This window comes from Stegostoma tigrinum, chromosome 21 (genome assembly GCF_030684315.1).
Source record: "Stegostoma tigrinum isolate sSteTig4 chromosome 21, sSteTig4.hap1, whole genome shotgun sequence".
Lineage (NCBI taxonomy): Eukaryota > Metazoa > Chordata > Chondrichthyes > Orectolobiformes > Stegostomatidae > Stegostoma > Stegostoma tigrinum.
The window spans coordinates 19,626,508-19,639,394 of NC_081374.1; the positions used below are offsets into that span (position 1 = coordinate 19,626,508).

Sequence of the window (12,887 nt, forward strand, 5' to 3'; positions counted from 1 at the left end):
TTCTGTGATGTACATCTTTATGACTCTACTGAAAGAAACTGATCAGTGATTTGAAGTTCCCTTCATAATGTCACAATTGGTCACAGTGACTACATCTAAAAAACCCTTTGCTTGGCTGATCTTTTCGTGGACTCAGCTCCACTGAAATTGCCCACTCACCATAACCCTTAATTCTTTTACTGTTCAAAAATTTACCTTTGCCTTAAAAATATTCAACGAGGTAGCCTCTACTGCTTCACTGGGCAGGGAATTCCACAAATTCACAGCATTTCAAGTGAAGAAATTCCCTCAAGTCCATGTTAAATCTGCTCCCCCTTATTTTGAGGCTATGGTGCCTGGTTCTAGTTTCATCTGCTAGTGGAAACAATCTTCCTGCTTCTATCTTATCTACTTCCTTTGTGATTATGAATGTTTCTATATGTTACCACACTCAATGAGACCCTTGCTGTTGGCATTATTCTGAACCACACACTAGCCATCTAGCTAATCTCTTACATAACTGAAGCAGCCACATTAATGGCCTTAACAGTTAATATAACCACAGTATTAATGACTTTCATGAACTATCTCCTGTCAATTTTTCCTTCAATAAACATGATTCAGAGCCAGGAAAAAAAATCAATAAAAATTTTTACACTTTAATTTGACATGTACAAAGTATTCTGTTACAACAGGTAATATGTGTATATGCACTTGTGCTCCATTTAAACTAAAACCTTGTAATGTAAACCAACTGGAGTTCTGTACATTTGATGCCGTATTAAAAACATTTTCTTTAAAAAAGCTTTTTGCTCCCAACTCATACGCTGCTTTTGTTTCAGGCTGTAAAATCATTTAAAAACTTTTACAGTACTACCGCATACAGGCAAATGTAAGAATCCTACAGTCAATATAAAACCCAATTAGCTTTATGAGATGGGTAGTCTCCTTCCAGTCCCTTTTGTGCACACAGAACCTCATTCTGGAAGTAAATTTCAGGGTTTTTTTTGACACAGTAAGAAAAACACTGAACAAGAGAGTCAATCACAAACAATGTATGGTCCAAGTCTGCATAAAACCAGCTATGGATAGAGGAACAGTTAAGATATTCCCAAACAGTTCCTATACTTTTTTAATTGCTATATCACAATAATTTACCTTGTTAACACAAAGAGTCATTTTAATTTATGTGTTTCACTCTGCTTGAATCTTGAGAATAACTGCAGGCAGCATACTTTTACCTTATTAAAAAAGAAAATCCATTGATATAGTTCAATTGCATTGATGCTTAGGGCATTATCTCCATTACCTTTTGTTCTGATAGCACTTGGTAAGGTTTAATCATAAGTAAACCCATTTAAAGATGGGTTGGACTACTTCTAGATGAAGAGTGTTCCTCGTCTGGTTGCATTCAGCCTTTTTTCAATGCTCCACTTCTGACAATCTAGAAAGAAAAACTTGTGTTATATAGCCTCTTTCACTTCCACTGAATGTTCCAAAGCACTTAACACCCAATGCATAATTTTGAAGTAAAGCCACTGTTGTAACGTAGGAATCTAGAATTCTAAACTATGGGGTGCAAAAGGCATGTTATACCACGGCCACAGCCACAACTTTTAGACAAAGGAAACAGAAGCAATTTCTTCTTTATTTATCAATGTGCCTCAGTTAGTATAGCTGTATTCTTAATCAAGAAACCATTATTATAAGCTGTGATCCTTAAATGAAAATAGAAGAGCTGACACATGCGCTCAAAGTTAGGCCAATTCATATGCAGAGTCATGCACAGTTAGATCAAAATACATTGCGCTCTTAAGTACTGGAAGACCAGCATTATTTACCAAGCAACAATCAAAGAAGAGCTCATGTCCAAAATTGCTCAGCATATTTTATTTGTCTCAACAATACAATTTCGGGCAAATACTTGCCTATTTTATAGGTATGAATTTTAATGTCCCTCTAATAAAGCCAAGAGGTAATTCTCTTGGCAAAATACTTATCCACTGGTATCAACTCATGTCTACATGAAAATTTATGCTAGAAATGAACACGTATGGAAAGTGCTTATGCTTAACAGAAAGTCTTTTAACAATCAGAAAATGCCCCTAAGCTGCCGGTTAATAAGTGCCCATAAAGGAAATAAAAATCTTGTACCAACTGTCACCTCATTATTTGATTAATGAGCATGTTAAATGTAACTTCAATTATTAAAAGCAAAGTAGCCAGAGAGAAAAAAGAAACTATTTATTCCATCCCAACATTTTATTTTGCTGTTTAAGACACCCAGTGAATTTTCTTCATATTTATTATTTGCAATATTTAATTTGGATTCCTCAAATCATCTTCACCAAGATACTCTCAAGTATCGCCAAAATCGGCTCCAAATAGCGTTAAAATATGCTGCCCGCACACCTTGTTATTCACACCAATCAACAGAAACAGATTAAGATAATAAAATGTGAGGCTGGATGAACACAGCAGGCCGAGCAGCATCTCAGGAGCACGAAGGCTGGCGTTTCGGGCCTAGACCCTTCATCTGATGAAGGGTCTAGGCCCGAAACGTCAGCTTGTGCTCCCGAGATGCTGCTGGGCCTGCTGTGTTCATCCAGCCTCACATTTTATTATCTTGGATTCTCCAGCATCTGCAGTTCCCATTATCACAGAAACAGATTAAGCTGACTGAAACATTTAAAAAGAGTTTGATAATCTTCAAATGACCCTGATCTACAGAAAGCTTCTAAATTATGAAATGAAGCAATACAATTATGAAGGTCAATCGCATGAAGTGCCAAAATTTTTGTACTATTCATGATTAATGACATTAAAACATTATGTTTTATCACTATATCCCAATCAGTTTGCTGGTCTCACTTTGTCACTTGCTAAATTTAAAACTGCAAACTATGTATGGGTGTGCTACAAAATATGCTTTCTTCTTTGAACATATCAAATCGATATTTGTATGATTAAAATCACCCAATTGTAAATAGTAAAGTGTATTCCTGCATATCTGAAAGACTTCATCTCTAACACTAATCAGTCAACATTTACAACATTTCCCTTCCTACTTATCTGAAGACGTTTGGATTTTGTCTTACCACAACATTCAGAACATTTTTTCTGGCACAGTGAAAATCCTTTGTTAACCCTACCATCTTATCCAGAAGTCTCCCAAAAATATTAGAGCGAGAGATATCTCGTTCAAAACTCCATTCATACATGAGGCAACTTCTCACAACCACGTGAGCTACATTCTCACAACCATGTTGCTTCCAATTCTGCAAATTTGTTTTGAGCGGTTTGTGCATTTGCACAGATACCACTCAATTCTGGACTTTGGTATTTACAGTTCATGGCTTTTTAAAAAATATTCCCTATTTGTTTACTAACAGTTATCATTTAAACAAACAAAAAAAAATCATACAGGGAACTTGGACTTCACTAGTTGGGCCAGCATTTATTTCCCATCTCTAATGGCCCTTTGAGAAGGTGGCGGTGAGCGGCCATCCATTTGGTGTAAGTACACCTATAATGCTGGTATGAAGTGAGTTCCAGGATTTTGACCCAGTGACACTGAACAGTGGTGTATTTTCAAGTCAGGAAGGTGTGTGGATTGGAGGGGTGCTTGCAGATGGTAACATTTCCATGTATCTGAGCTTGCCCTTCAAGATGGCAGTGGGCATGGGTTTGGAAGGTGCGGTCTAAGGAGCCTTGGTGAATTTCTGCAGTACATTTGTTGATGCTAAACTGCTACTGAGTGCCAGTAGTGCAGAAAGTGAATGTTTGTGGATATGGTGCCAAGAGAGCTGCTTTGCCCTGGATTAATCAAACTTCTTGAATAAGAACTGCATTCAGCCAGGCAAGTGGGAAGTATTCCACCACATTGCTGACTTGTGCCTTGTAGCTGTTGGAGAGGAATTGGAGAGTCAGGAAATGAGTTGCTGTCTGCCAGGAATCCTGGCCACTGGCCAGCTCTTGTAGCCCCTCCAATTTTATGGCTAAGCCAACTTAGTTTCTGGTCAATGATGACCAGAGTTCATACTCAGAAATTGAGTAATGATAATGCCATTGAAAGTCAAAGGGTGATGGTTAGATTCTCTCATTGGAAATGTTGCTGCCTCGTACTTGTGTCTCAGCCAAATCTGAATACTGTCCAGCTCATACATATGGACATGGACTGCTTCTGAGGTGTCATAAATGGTATTGATTATTAAACCATCAGCAATGAACAAGCCAAGTTCTGACCTTATGATAGAGGGAAGGCCATTGTTGAAGGAGGAAAACTCTAACTTAATATATGATTGAGGATGAGAGAGAGAGAATGCAGGGAGGCAAATGGGGAAGAAGGCAAGGTTGGGGAAGGGTGGGAGTGAGTATATAGTTTGGTGGTTTGGGAAAAACGTCCCAGAGTTCAGCCAGAAATGGAAGAACATGGTTTAACAAACTCCAGTTAGCGAGCATGTCAATCAGCTTATTTTTAAAATCCTGCCGATTCTCCAATTTAATTTAATTCAAAAGAAATGGCAGGAACAGCATTCTGAATTAACACATCTGTTGCTATAGAAGCTGAGCAATAGTAATTACGTACTTCGAAAAAAAAAGGCTGTCAGTCTGTAGCTGCATTCCATTAACGTTTCACCAATTTGGACAGTTGGTTTCCGGAAATGTGCAGAGGAATAGCACAGACAAACAATTCCACTTCCAAATGCCACTGCAAGGTACATGGAAAGCAGAACTAAAACATAGTGACTGATCTCAGAAAAGAGGAATGTGGGTTAGGTTTGAGATTGAGGGTTGTGAAAATCTTGTCTGGGGAATGAGCAGCAGTTGCTGAATTAATAAGGTATTTTGTCAGAGGATGACCAAGAGTTTCGGGTAGGCGGAGACAGTTTGGAGGATAAGGGAGTATCAAATTAGATGAGGACAAGCTGCAAACCCCCACAGCTTGCCAAACCTTGACTGGCTGCTGTGTCACATGGTTATAGCTTACTGCTTATATTGGTCACAAATGGACAGAATCTTACAACGGTTGGCAGTAGCGAGAAATGTGGTAGAATTGCACGAAAGGTCTAATGAGACTTCTCAGGCATCAGGAGCAAACTGCTGTATTTTTTAAAAATTAAGTTCACAACATTAAAGTGAGATTCTCGGAACGGGGTGGGAGGTGGAGGGGAGATCGAGTTGCTTGTTAGGCAAGATTGTCAACAACCTGATTTACAGCAGATCTCGCCTCAAAAGGATATGCAGCTATATACTACGCCATCCACCACAAGTGAAGTGCTCATCAAGAATTCTCAACATTTTTCCTGAAATTCTCAGTACCTGGCAACTTTAACTTGTCATATGCTCTAAAGGACCTCACTTTAGACACAAGGCACCGAGTGCTCCATTGGTCACAAGCAGACCATATCCACTTGCATTTGACATCTACCATCCCGAAAAGAACATTCTGTACCACTTACTGTACAAGGAAGTGCAGCAATATTGTACCTTGGGCACAATACCAACTATCATTGCAATGGTACAGCTTGGACATTACACTCAGGAACACACACACTCTAGTTTATTCACCTGCACTCTGAGCACTTACTCACCATTAGCCTGGCCAGATGCTCAGAGCTTCACTGCCTTCCTTTTTTTGTTGCTTTCCCTCTCGGCCAGAGATACCAGGTTCACAGTAGTGCAGAAACAAAGCCAGGAAGTTTCTCATGGTTATCAGCCGGCCACAGTAAAGTAAAGGGAGACAGCCTTCAGCAGAGTAAGCCAAAGGCCACTTCTGATACCGGTGTAGAAACTTGGACCTGGTTAGTCAGGATGAAGGGTCCTGCCCAAAATATCGACTTTCCTATTCCTGATGCTGCCTGCCCTGCTGTGTTCCTCCAGCTCCACACTGTATTGACTGCTCCAGCAACTGCAGTTCTTGCTATCTCCGAGCTACTCCGGTTAGTCAGACTCAAGATCTTCTCCTCATAAGTAGTGGTGATGATGGTTGTGGTGGGGGGGGGGTTGACTGCCTGGCAGTCCACCACCCGCCTTCAGACATTGTCCTATTGTGGGCTATTTTCTTCCAGGAATAAGAGAGAGTCAGGTATTAAGGGAGATGGACATGGGTGCCACAGCTGTAAAAGTGATGTGGGTGAGGGTGATTGAGCAAAGCAGAAGGCGAGCAGGGTTAGTGGAATGAGGGGTTGGGGTGTGTTAAAAAGAAGATGTTGCAGACAACAGTGAGAAAGTGGTAGAGCAGGCAGCTTGGTGGGAGGTGGGTACAGTATCTGAGATAGAGTGAATGTGAGGTATTGGAAAGAAGGTAGTGACACACGCACCGGTGGATTGGACAAAGTCACTGACCCTCGTCCAGACTTTCTCAGCATTCCTCCCAGCGGCTGAGACTGTACTGAACAGGGGGCAACCTCAGCAGGATGGAATAGTTTGGTCTCTTGGCCTAGGGAAAAAGATGTCCAACTCTACGTCACCCCATCCAGGACCTCTAGGCTCCTGTCTACAAAGAAGAGCGCCAATTTTCCCTTCTCATTCGGGGTAAACAACAGGAAATGGGCAGGGCAACTCCAGACCAATAGCGCTAGTCTGCTTGTACAACACCGTCTTTTAAAGAGAGCACCAGTGCCAAGAATGCTGGATCATTCCAGGATATCCCAGTAATAACAAGCTGTTCCAGGTACAGCTATTGATAAGACAGGCTACAAATTAGACGGAAGGGGCAACATATGGCCAACTTAGAAGGGAACGTGAAAAGACACAGCAAGAAAGCTCGCTAGGCTTTATGGAGAGAAACTCTCCACATAAGGGCTCAGAGGTTAGCACTGCAGTCTCACAGCGCCAGGGACCTGGGTTCGATTCCAGCCTTGGGTGACCGTCTGCATGGAGTTTGCACATTTTCTCCGTGTCTGCGTGGGTTTCCTCCGGGTGCTCCGGTTTCCTCCCACAGTCCAAAGATGTGCAGACTAGGTGGACTGGCCATGCTAAATTGCCCACAGCGTTCAGGGGTATGTGGGTTATATGGGGATGGGTTTGGGTGGGATGCTTCAAGGGGCGGTGTGGACTTGTTGGGCCGAAGGGCCTGTTTCCACACTGTAGGTAATCTAAAAAAAAAACGCAGTGAAACTGACACTTGGCCAACATAAGATTCAGCCCAATGACTCTAATAAAATAACACAGACTGAAGACATATCCAGATATGTTGCAGCAAGCATGTGTAGGTCACTTGGACACAAGGAAGGCCCTATCCACCAAGTTGATAGCTTTACCTGAATTAGAAGTAGGGCCATCAAGGGGATGGAAAGGGGTGCTGTAAGGTGAGTTCATCAATCAGAAAAACAGAGAAAATATACTCTGAGCCAAGAAAACTAGGACTTCCGGTGTGGGGAGCTTCAAGATTTAGAAAAAGGTCTTCAAAACCAGCTAGCTAAACTGACCAAGGCCCTAACTAATATTATTTGTCCATTCACACCAACCCACCTCTCCATTGAACTGGATTTCCAGCAGCACCAACTTGGATGAGGTCATTGCGTGTTTCATACAAACAGGATTACTGTGACAGTGCACCTACATGTTCGCAATACGAAGATTGTAATAAGATAGCCACTCATGAAATAAATTTCATGTTATCATGCACATAAATTTATACATTTTTGGTGCTACACTTTTCTACTTCTTCCTATCACATATGCCAGGCTTCACACACATATAATGAATACAAATTAAACCCAGTGCCCATCAACAAACTACACTGTAACAGCCACAAAGGTCTCATTTCATTGTGTGCCGATTTCACCAGTGGAAGCCAGAGGACTGCTGGAACTAACCTCGGTTTCCGTGGTTGGGAGAGAAGGCTTTCTTCTCAATAAACAATTAGCAGAGATTTCAGTTTTCAAACACCGTCTGCTGCCTCCAGCTGAATGAGTGAAAAATTGTCAGGTTAGTCTTAGTCTGGTGACCGAACACCCTGCCATTCAATACCTCCTTACCGAGGGGCAACAAACATGGCACAGATTATTGGCGTAGACCAAGGCACTAATGCACCAGAATATCAACACTGCAGTACCCAGTGACGCAATTACTAAGCAAAAAAGAATATTCGACCGCTGTACTGTTCTATGTTCTATGTTCTAGATCTGATGTCCAAAAAATGTACTCAGTGACAATGCACGTCTCTTAGCTTACGAAAGATTTTAATTATCACCTGCTTAACGTTGAAGGGGAGCTTGAACACCAAATACCAGGACTTTAGTAAAACATTTTAATGAATATAATTTAACACAGAATGGAAAACTCCACAGAAACACTCGTGTCTCATACGATATATTGCAGCCCTGCTTTGATAAATTTATTGGAAACAAAATAAGTGTACTTCCATTGATACCAGCCAACAAAACAAAAAGTGATGCAGGATCTTAAGGCATTACATACTTTCATTCAAATTTAATATATATCATCAACCCCACCACCACAAAAAACGCAATTAAGAAACTGAACTAAGAAATAATAAATTGTTATTGGTGTATTTGAAAACTTTGAATTTCAGCTACAGAATGCAAGAGTGAAACATTAAATACATGGAAATAAAGTAATGCTCTCCGTTCAGCCAGTTACTGTTAATTTTACCAGGTAATTGAGTCACTCAGCCAATAATAGAAACGTTAAAATAGCAAAGCCAATCAAAGTGAAATTTTCAACAGGAATATCTGTCTCAGCTAATCAGGTAAAGCTCCTCACAAATAACTTGCTTATCAGCCAGTCGCAAGTGAGCTTCTGCACGCAGCCTAGTTTCAGCCAATGGAATGGGAGGGTAGGCATATACATGATGATGCAGCACAACAAGGAAGTCTATCACAAGTAAGCTGGCTGTTTGCCAAGATCGAGACAGAGAGAACAAGGTAAACAACTTTCTAACACCAGGCTCTGTCACATTTACTCTATTGGTATACTGAAATAGAGCTCCCTAGTCATCATTAGTCTTTAATCATACTTTATTCAGACAGTCCACCATCAACCTAAACATTGTTCACACGTTACCTCGCAATGCGACAGACACGAGCACTGCGCTATCATATTCTAACATCCTCGACAACCAATGAAGCAGGCCCAAGAGCCGAGAAAGACAATAATCCTTCCTAAAATTGAAAATTATAGGTTAAGCAGAAATCACACTAGAAACTTACAGCTGACAGGGATTTCCACTGGAAGACAATAATAAACCCTTCGCAGGACCTAAATTCCCGAACTGGAGCTACCTGGGGCAAGAACTACATTTTTTTTAACGTGATTCTTTTGCCATTTGCTGCTGCGCAATGCCATCTTCCTTTATGTATGCTCTGCTTTTCTGGCCGAATCGTCCTGCGTGGAATATTCCAGAAATCATCCATATTAACCCTTTCATCATATTCTTCTTTTCCTTGCCTCTAGGAGAAATCACAGTCCGTTCTCATCATGCTTTACATAATCACTGCATACTACAATAACCTACCCACACACTGAAATTCAGGTGCGCTTTCATCAGTATATGGTATCCTTTTCCTAGAGTCAATCGTGTAAACACTTTTCTTCCCAGCGCTTTCCTCTCCTTTTCTATCTGTCTATCGGTGTTTCTGCCTATACTCCTGATGCAGTAATGCTGCCTCTTGCAGACCTATCGGCACAGCTCTGTGACGCAGCAAGAATTTCTCTAGCCTGCTCCCTGTGTCAAGCTGTGGAACTTCAATCTTTCCAACCCCTACCAGTTGCCAGCAGAGTCCAGGCCATTTGGATGTTAGCATGTGCACACTGCGCATCGCTTATTCTGTCCTTGTGAGATAGCCACTTGAAGCAGTTTCCTAAACTATACCGCAATACACCGTTAACTCTTTGAATACTCAACATGCATTTTTTATATACACACAAAAAGAATTGATAGCTTGTCAAATCTAGAACTAAAATAACTTTAAGTACAGGTTTTGCTTTCTTAACCTTCCAAAACACAGTGATCAGACTATGCGACAAATAGCTTTCAAAAGTTATGCAGCCAGCAAATGATTTCATAAAAATTTTCTCCCCCACTCCATCCCCAGAGTCTATGTGCAGATTCTCCAATGCATGAAGCTGGGCAGAAGGCAACAGCTTAATGTAACAGGGAATGCTCTCTGTTCTGCATTTCTGAAGTGTTAAGCACCTTGCAAAGCCAAGAGCGGAATTATTTTATGAAATAAAACAAGAATTTCTCACAAACTTAAAATCTCTCTGGAGATTATAGTATCAAGAACGTATGCACATTTCATCCTTGATCTTATAACCCATCCTCCTACATTTTAGTGTTTTTAGACTCCAGCACGAATAAGGAGAATAGATCACTTCCTGATGTATCCCTAAAATAAGCAATGTAACGTCTAGCTTGGTTACAGTGTACTATATGTACACAACTGGCCTTCTTCCAGATCAGCTCAATAATGCTGCCCCAATATATTTTCTGTTCTCCATTGCTGAATCAAGTGAACCCAGATTCGAGTTTTCATTCAATTGTTTCCAAATTAGCAATTCTGAAAATTTAAGTGACTTAAATTTGATCAATTCTACCTTACAGAAGTGATCCAGCTCATATTTATGCAGCATTTTGTTTGTGTGGTAGTCCTTCTGCCAGAAAATTCTATCATTAGCTAAAATTCATTGCCATCAATACAGAAGGCTCTGCAGAATCAGCACAACTGGGTGTACATTAAGCTATAGGCAAAAATCCATTGAGCATTAGTAAATAATAGCTATCAAAAGTAATTTTCCAAGGCATCCAAGCTTATAAAGTTATCTACAGCTGCCTCTTGTTATATAGATATCTACAGTAAATGAATGGACTTTTTTTTCCATACGTCCAGAATTCAACACCAATAAATGACGTGTGTTTTATGATTAAAAAAAACACCATTGGCAAATTAGCCAGAAAACAACTGCATGATATGCCACATACATTTTTCTGATGCGATCAGCTCTCACTCATCGGAAATGCTGAACTGATATACAGTAGAAATTAGTCTTGTGCCTAAAATACAGCACCAACATCCCAATCAGAGAAGCACCTGACAGTAGCTTAAGAACCATAAAAACACACCTTTCAGACTTCAAAGTTAAATGCTCAGTGTTTTACTGTACTTATACAAAGCCAACTGAATGGATATGAATTATATATGTACATACAAGTGGGAATTGGTATTTCATAAGGATTGACGTTAACACCACTGCTGTTCCCACATTACATAGGCAATTAGGCCTCCAGAATCAGAAGCTGAATTTCAACCTCTGGTAAGTGTCATGATTACAACACAATCATTCATCAATCCAACAGAAATTCAGGCATAACTACTTTATCTAGAGACAGGTTCAATCAATAAGCTAGGATAGAGGCAAATGACATACATACATTTAACGGGGAAGCAGATATGAACATATGAAGGAGAAAGAAAAAAGAAGCTATGCTATTACAGTTAGATAAACAAGGAGATTCTTATGGATAATAAACACTGACATGGATCTGCTGGGTCTACGGTCCATTTCTGTGCTTTAGTTACGTATGACAGACACATTACCAGAGTCACCCAATTCTTCAGCCATGGTCTGACACAATCATATCTCTGGTTTACATCTGTGATTGAAATACATCAACTCATCTCTAGACATATACTACTTTTTTAGCATACAGTCAACATACGGTCAAAAACGAACAACTAGAAGTAGTCCAAATGTGAGAAATCTCATGGTTATCAACCTCAGTGATCAGATCAATAAATGTGTTCAAAATTGTTCAGAGGTCAGATCTACATGAAATTTACTGGGGTGGGGCAAAAAAATGATTTTTTTGATGATTATCTAGCAGAGTTAATAACCAAAAATAAAATCACTGGAAGAAGGGATATAACAGAGGAGAAAATAGTGAAGACTACTCAACTACGTGATCTTCACAGTCCTTGAAATTATGTCTAGCAATGCTTATTTGTAAATGCCACTCTAAATATAATTCATTCCATTCATCTTGCTCTTTTACTGAAAGCAGGTCAGCCTCTCCCCTGTTCTTATGCTCTGTTCGCCAGCTTAACACAGCACTGACAACAGTAATTGAGTGGGAACAGCAACAGAAAACAAGGGACAAAAATAGGAGGCCTATTTTGGGCAAATGAAAAGGTTCCTTGATACAAGTTTTTGATGTTTTTTCATGAGATATAGGTGTTGCTGGTAATTTGTTGTCCATGCCAAATTGCCCCTGAATTGAGTGGCTTATTAGGCCATTTTGGAGGGCAGTTAAGAGTCAACCACAATGATACAGATCTAGATCTGGAATTGTATACATTTAGGTCAGACAGGTAAGGATGGAGGATTTCTGAAACAACTGCAGAGAGGCCAGTTAGCACGTCACCCTTTATTTAAATGTGCACAGTACGTGGGCTCTGACCAGACAGCTCAGAGCCAATCCCAAGAATTAGGACAATCTATGAAACTCCTGTTTATATCTGTCAGCCAGGGTTCCCTGATTGGCCTGAGTTAACAACCCCAAGTGAGAAGCTAAGTCAATGACATTCACCTGACCCTCATTCCAATCACCACCAATTTTGTTCCCTCAAAAGGGGCAGTTAGTAAACTAGATGGTTTTTACAACAATGACTGTTTCATGATAACCCTTGCTGACTGTAGTTTTCAATTCCAGATTGTAATAGATGAATTTAAGGTGGGATTTGTATTTATTCCCCAGGACCAATGGCATACTGTTACACCATCAACTCCAAGTGCAATCTAGCTGGATTTGACCTGCATTTGTAATCCTCTTACAATTCACGCAAGCACTCAAGCCAGTACCAACAACTGAGCAAAATCTATACACAGACTGGGCAGAATCAAAATACTGAGAGACACCTAAGCAAGCAGAAGTGGGGGCG

General features: G+C 40.3%; 1 long non-coding RNA gene across 3 annotated transcripts in view; it reads right to left on the reverse strand.

Annotated features, from left to right (window-relative positions):
- Positions 1-293: 293 nt before the first annotated feature.
- Positions 294-12,887, reverse strand: part of LOC125462909 (uncharacterized) — a 60,967-nt gene continuing 48,373 nt past the window's right edge. For 2 of the 3 annotated variants that reach the window (XR_009446991.1, XR_007249725.2), the window contains one exon: positions 294-1,423. This is a non-coding gene — a long non-coding RNA (uncharacterized LOC125462909). Of the gene's footprint in view, positions 1,424-7,802; positions 7,892-12,887 lie in introns of all 3 variants that reach the window. The other variant, XR_007249726.2, reaches the window with a different exon arrangement.